Source organism: Zingiber officinale, chromosome 4B (assembly GCF_018446385.1).
Source record: "Zingiber officinale cultivar Zhangliang chromosome 4B, Zo_v1.1, whole genome shotgun sequence".
NCBI lineage: Eukaryota > Viridiplantae > Streptophyta > Magnoliopsida > Zingiberales > Zingiberaceae > Zingiber > Zingiber officinale.
In genome coordinates, this window is record NC_055993.1 from 53,078,182 (window position 1) to 53,085,488 (window position 7,307).

Consider the following 7,307-nt stretch of genomic DNA (forward strand, 5'->3'; position numbering starts at 1 on the left):
AAAGTACAAAAATGTACAAGGATATGCAACAGTTATACTGGTGGTCGGACATGAAAAAGGACATAGCACAGATGGTCCAAGAACATCTTACCTGTCAACAAGTGAAGGCAGAACATCAAAGGTCGTCAGGACTCTTGGAACCCCTCCCGATACCCACCTAGAAATCAGAGAATATAGCCATGGATTTCATGGTGGGATTGCTGATCGCGCCAAGGGGATTTAGTGTTATATGGGTTATAGTGGATCGGCTAACGAAGTTGGCCCATTTCCTGTCGGTAAGGACAACATTCACAATGACAGTATGCAGAATTGTATATTCGAGAGATTGTCTGCCTTCATGGAATTCTTGCCTAAATAGTATCAGATAGAGACCCAAAGTTCACTTGTGGATTTTAGGAAAGTTTGCACCGTGGGTTAGTTACAAAGCTTGCTTTTAGCGCGGCATTTCATCCTCAAACAGACGGACAGTCAGAGCGGGTAATTCAGATTTTGGAGGATATGCTCCGAGCCTGTGCAATCAACTTTTGAGGAAGTTGGGAGTGTAAATTGCCCTTAATAGTGTTTACTTACAACAATAGTTACCAAGCTACAATCGGGATGACTCCGTATGAAGCTTTGTATGGGAGGAGATGCAGGACTATGTTACATTGGGACGAGGTGGGAGAGAAGCTAATATTGGGGCCGGATCTAGTGATTCACATGGTAGATCAAGTTTCAAGGATTCACAAGCTATCTGCAAGCAACTCAGAGTCACCAGAAGAGTTATGTCGATCAACGGCGAAGGGAGTTAGAGTTTGAAGTAGGAGATCATGTTTTTTCTCAAAGTGTCTCCTATGAAAGGGGTACAAAGATTCGGGAAGAAGGGGAAACTCAGACCACGATATATTGGACCTTTTGAGATTTTGAATCAGATTGGTACCCAAGCATACCGGGTCCCCTTACCATCAAACTTATAGGAGTTCATAATGTGTTCCACATTTCCATGCTCTGAAAGTATATCTCGAACCCTCCTCATGTGATTCGTCATGAGCCTATACAGTGGACGCCAAATTTATCTTATGAGGAGAAACCCATTCAAATTCTGGATCAACAAATCCGAAAGTTAAGAAACAGGGAGATCTGAATGGTGAAGGTCTTATGGAGGAACCGGCTTGTAGAGGAACCTACCTGGGAGGCTGAGCTCGACATGCACAACGGCTATCCCGAGTTATTTGGTAAGTTTAATTTCGAAGACAAAATTTTTGTTTTAGGAGGGGAGAATTGTAAGGCCCACATATAAGGCTCCATCACTTTAAACGGTTCAGAACAGAGAGTTCAGTGATAAAAAAAAGGGTAATAAATAATAGGGGGTAAGTGGATGAAAGTGATATGGAAAAGTTTTGGATCCTATGAAATTTAATTAAGACCCTATAGGATTTTTATTTCATTAACTAAAAGAATTTCACATAAGTTGGGTCATGGGTCAAAAGTGGGGAGGATTACTAGTGGGTTGGGGGCCAATTAGAGAAGAAGGGGGATATAAAGGGAGGTTGTGATAGGGATAAGGGAGAAATGCCGAGAGGCCGGGAGGATGAGGGTTTTGTTGCTGATCTTGTTTGTTAGCTCATTTGTTTTTTTGGATCCGACGGTTTTTCGTGTTTGTGTGCTTTGGTTTTCTCGGGTAGAAGTTGATATTGGCTTTTATGTTTGCATCTCGCTGAGTTGCTGCGGGACTTCTTGATCGGATCTTGCCGTTCTTGGGGTTTTTGATCGGAAATGATAATGATATGCTACTTCTTAGCATCTCTGTGATCTTGGCAAGATTTGTTGTACTAAGGCGAGTCCTGTTTGATAAGGATTTTTGGTTGCTTTTCTTGTCACTCCCTTGTTGTTTCCGAGAACTCTTGTTGGATTTGTGGAGGAAGAAGGCTATAATTGAAGATGCAATCGATTCTATTTCATCTTGCCGAGTTCTGTTATGGATGTGTTTGTGTGTAAGTTGATGATTGATGGATTTCTATTTTTCCTCGGTGTTACAGTTATTATTATTAGCACTTGTTTCCATAGATAGTTCTGTGGGGTAGAAACCAAGTGCCAGACCTTTTCTTTCTCTCTCGCTTCATAGTATTTGTTTGGTTTCTTCACTGTCCAACTGAAAACATTGTAAAAAAAAGGGGTGGAATTTATGATTTCTGTTCTTGTCATTGGTTGTTGTGTCCTGGAATACCTTAGTTTTAATTTTGTCAATGTTCTCAATGTTATGCTTACGTGTAGCTTAATTGTTGTTTGTTCAATTTTGGATATGATTAGTTGCTATGTTTGGATTAGTTAGAATATGGTTCTTTTCAATTTTGCAATATTTGAATGGCTAAGTTCATAATTTATGGGCTGTGAATTTCAGTTACATAAGCTTTAAAGGTTAGTATCAATTAATTAAGTATTGTTAGCGTATCACTTGTTAGTATACCTAATGTTTTGTTCAAAATCAGTTTATAAGTTGTTGTTTTAACCATATTTTGTATAGATGGGTATGTGTTTATAACTAGGAGAACATGAGCATGGTAGGTGACCAGTATGGGTTGGGTGCCTTAGGATGAGCTTCAAGGAGGACCCTTCATAAGGTAAAGGAGAAATGAATGAGAATGACACCAAAAAGATACCTCTCATGGTTTGACTGACAACATAAAAAGGATTCATATATGGGCCACCACTATCACACTCTGACTTGTAGTTATAACATTTTACCTCGTAAGTTTATTGTGTTTTCCCTAAAATGAAATGCAAGGTTAGCTTTATAAAAAAAATATATAAAGGCATCCTATCTGTGACTAGCAACTTGAATTGTAGGTTCTCTTTGTTTTTTTTAGTGCAAATTTATTGCTAGTATATGAATGTTATGTTTCTGTTATTTTAAATTTTAATTTATAAAGTTTAAGGTTATCAAACTTGTTCATTACTGCTTATGGATAGTACTTGTAGAGTCAGGGACTCATAATCAATTTCTAACAGGAACAGGAAAGAATACTGGGACTGATATGGAGGAGACGGAGGTGGTTTGATCGAGCTAGTGAGATGAGATGCGTCAGACACTACCACTGTTAGGAGTTTGTGATTTGAAAATGAAATATAGAATTTCCTATTGTAATAATAGAGACATGAGTGACTTCCTTTCTTGTGGGAAGCTAAAGACGGTTTATTTTGATTTTTTTTAAAAATAATAAATAAATAAAAATAGAAAAACAAATTTGATGATTGGGACGGAAATAGAAAAATGTCATAAGGGTTAGTGCAGGGTGTTTCAATTATAAATTTCATAAGGGTTAAATTAGAAAAATGACAAGAAAATATATTCCAAGAAAATTTTTGATTAATCTATTATGTAGAAACCTATAATGGGTACTAAAATCATGCTTAAGTTAAATCTATATAAATATTTCTTTTAATTTGCATTAATATTTTCTTTGCATACTTAAAATTATCTAACTTTTTCAAATAAATTATTTCATATTCTTTCTGTTTGAAATTAATTAGAACTTAATTTTTCTATGGAAAAAAATTTTATTACTTAAGATTAGGAAAAAATTATGAAATTTTTTTGACTGCTATTATTTTTTATAAATTTTTCAATAAAAGTTATTTCTTTAGAATTAAAATTATTTCAAAGAGTTATTTTTAAAATTTTAAATTTTTATGATAAAATATCATATTCTTTGTCAAACAAAAAAAATTTCTAAAATTTTTAACTATTAATTAATATTTATGAAATTATTCTCAAAATGATAATTTTTAATTAAAAATGCTTAAACATTTAATTCTTGATTTTTTTTTGCAAATATATTTTCTATTTTACATACTCAAAAAAAAAATTTAAAATATCAAATAAATGAGTTTTTAAATCGTAGAAATTTAGATTTTTGAAAAATAAATTTCAGAATTTTTCTAAGTATTAATTACTATTGATGCAACCCTTAGAAATTTTTCAATGTATTTTCAATATTTTACTCATATTTTTAATGTGATCAAAGGAGGAGAAATAAATGTTAAGTCTAGGGGGATGCATAATTTTTTATTATTTTAATTTTCATATTTAATGTTCTAAATTTCATATCCATTTACTTTACTGTTTTATATTACCCTAACTTAGGTTAATCCACATCAAAAGGGGAAGATTGTATGTAAAATACGACACCAAAATAATAATTAAAAAATAAGATTATTTGTGAAATAATTTTATAGGATTTTTTAGGAATTTTTAGAAATTTTCTGAGATTTAATTGGAGCTCGTATGATATATTTACAGGGGATAGAGTTATTGGGTTCAAAGAAGGTCTATTTGGAATACCCAAATTAAGTGAGAGTTGATTGAGAAATTAACTTTGCTAGAGTGTATACTAAAAGCCTAGCTTTTATATAAACATTTATTTAGAAATAAAGAATCACAATGGTCAAATATCTACATTTATTTGTTAAAAGTAATTTGTTCAAATAATTTATATAGTAGACAACATGGTGTGTGGTGTCACACACAGAAGATCATATTGTCGGTTCTTTATAAATTATAAACAATTGCTCGCGACTAAAATGGAAAGGAACAAACCGTTGAAGTAGTCGTAGTGTAATTAAGTATTAGTTTATCTTAACTAATAAATTACAGTGATACACTCCAAGTGTATTGAGTAGAATTATTTTAGGTAAGTTCTTTTTGTACTGACTTTATAAAAGAACTAGACCTTAGTTATTATAGAATTGTGTGCTTTTAATCCTAATATAATAACAAACACATATATTTAGTATTTATTTCTTTGACTTATCAATGGGTGAGATTTAGCTCGATAAATCAATAGACCCGATAAGTTGGGAAATGATATTACTTATAGTGTGTGTTGTTGATTATAGAGGGAAACTATGTCCTAATTATCTAAGTTGAGAATGTCCCTAAGAGGAGCTCATAAGGATTGTCATGTTAAACTCTGCAGGTGGACTTAATCCGACATGACGATAAGGTTGAGTGGTACTACTCTCGGACTAAGATATTAAGTGAGTTATCAGTAACTCATTTAATTAGTAGACATTCATTATCTTAAACACAGGGAGACTAACACACTCATAATAAGAAGAAGCCCAAAATGTAATTTGGGATTGGTGTGGTAGTTCAATAATAATTCTTTAGTGGAATGAATTATTATTGATGAAATTAAGTTATGTGTTCGGAGCGAACATGAGATGCTTAATTTCATCGGGAGACCAAAACCAATTCCTCCTCTCGGTCCCTATCGTAGCCTCTTAATTATAGAGTACTATACCCACCTATACCCACCTTCTTACCCATCCTATAGGGGCCGCCCAAGCTAGCTTGGAGTCTAAGCTAGGGTCGGCCAAAGGCATGGTTCATGGCTTCATGAAGTGGCCGGCCCTAACTTGAATCCAAGCTTAGGTGGCCGACCCTATTAAAATAAAAAGTAATTTTTTTTTTAATTTTTCTTATGTGGATTCCATGGTTATAAAAAGAGTTTAAAATTTAAATCTTATAGCTTTCTACAAAAGATTAAGAAAAGATTTGAAATCTTTCCTTATTTGTAGATTGAAAGGTAGATTTTAATTTTGAGAAAACTTTCCTTTTTTAACCATGTTCATGATTTAAAAGAGAGTTTAAAATTAAATATTCTCTTTTCTTAGTTTCTACAAAAGATTAAGAAAAGATTTGATATCTTTCTTTATTTGTAGATTAAATGGAGATTTTAATTTTTAGATATAACTTTCCTTTTTGGAAATCATTCACATGTTTAAAAGAAAGATTTTAATTTATAAAATTTCCTTTTTACAATCCACCATGAAGGGAAAAATTATTGGAGAAATTTTTTATAAACTTCTGAAGATAAATTAGGAAGTTTTAATTCTTGTGTTAATTAAAACTCTCCTTGTTTTGTTTTTTAAAAGTGGTCGGCCATTACATGTGAGAAGAGGAAATTATTTTTAATTAAATAAATTTTCCTTTTCATGGAAAAAGAATTAAGGAAGTTTTTATTTAAATTTCCTTATTTGCCAAGACAAAGGATTATAAAAGAGGGGGTAGAGGTGCCTTCATAGCTAACGACTCTATTCTTTTTCTTCCTCCCTCTCCTCCTTGGGTGTCGTCGGCCCCTCCTCTTTCTCTTCTCTCCTTATTGTGGCTGAATCTTTTTCATTGATGGAGTTCTCTTGGTGGTCGGATCAAGCAAGGAGAAGAAGAAGAGAAAAGAAGCCTAGTCTCTAGCATCCCTTGGAGCATTGGTGGTGGCCGAACCTCTCCATCAAGAAGGACTCTTGGTGGCCGAAACCTAGAAGGAAGAAGAAGGTGTTTGGTGGTTCTCATCTCGGAAGATTGTTGCCCACACAACGTCCGAGGTTAGAAGAGGAATACGGTAGAAGATCAAGAAGTCATTAAAGTTCACAAAGAAAGGTATTACTAGTATTTATTTTCCGCATCATGCTAGTTTATTTCTGTAAGAATTCCAAACACAAGAGGCAATTAGATCTAGTTTTCGAATTTGTTTTCGAGTTTGTGTTTTTTACTTTGTCGAATTTGTGATTCGATTGTTCTTTTTGGTTAACCTAGAGTTATTTAAGGAAATTAAATATTAGCTTTCCTTAAAAGTCTTTGTCGAGGCGGTGGTGGTTGCTCCCATATCCAAGAAGGCCATGTGTCTGGCCATGCAGTCCTGGAAGCCAATTTTGAAAATTAATATTTAATGGAATTAATAACATAGGTGGATTTGAATTAATAGTGTTAAGTTCCGCTTGCGATTCAAATCTAAACCATTAAGAACAGATAAGTTAAATTTGGAATCAATGATGTTAAGTTCCGTCTGCGATTCCTAATTTAACTTCTAAAGAACACAATAGGTTATTTAAGGAAAGGTTCGACACTTGTATAAAAATTTTTGTACAGTGGAACTGGTACGTTTTCCTAGGACTAACCAACAATTGGTATCTGAGTTAGGGTTTGTCTCTGTGTGTTTGGTTTTCGAAATTGGTTATGCACATATCATACATAATTTAAGCAGGATAATAGTAGGATGTGCTAACTTTGTGGTTGCAGGCTCCAACTATTATGACTTATAAATGTTTTGTGTGATTGTACCCTTGGACATGTCAAGGGCATTATTTTGTGTGTGCATGATTGTATGTAACTAATACAGCAGGTGTTGTATTAGCCCTAAGATTTTAGAATTTTATTTTCGATCTAGATTACATGTACATTCCTTCGTGGAATATAGGATCGATATATGTAAAATTTTATTTTTATCGCGGATCGGATTCTTGCGAGGCGTGGTACTTTTGGAGCACCA

At 33.5% G+C, this 7,307-nt stretch overlaps 1 long non-coding RNA gene across 1 annotated transcript; it reads left to right on the forward strand.

Annotated features, from left to right (window-relative positions):
- The first annotated feature begins 1,494 nt into the window (after positions 1 to 1,494).
- Positions 1,495 to 3,232, forward strand: LOC121975067. Its single transcript, XR_006110202.1, has 2 exons — positions 1,495 to 1,973; positions 2,989 to 3,232. It is a non-coding gene; the product is annotated as an uncharacterized LOC121975067 (long non-coding RNA).
- Positions 3,233 to 7,307: the final 4,075 nt, after the last annotated feature.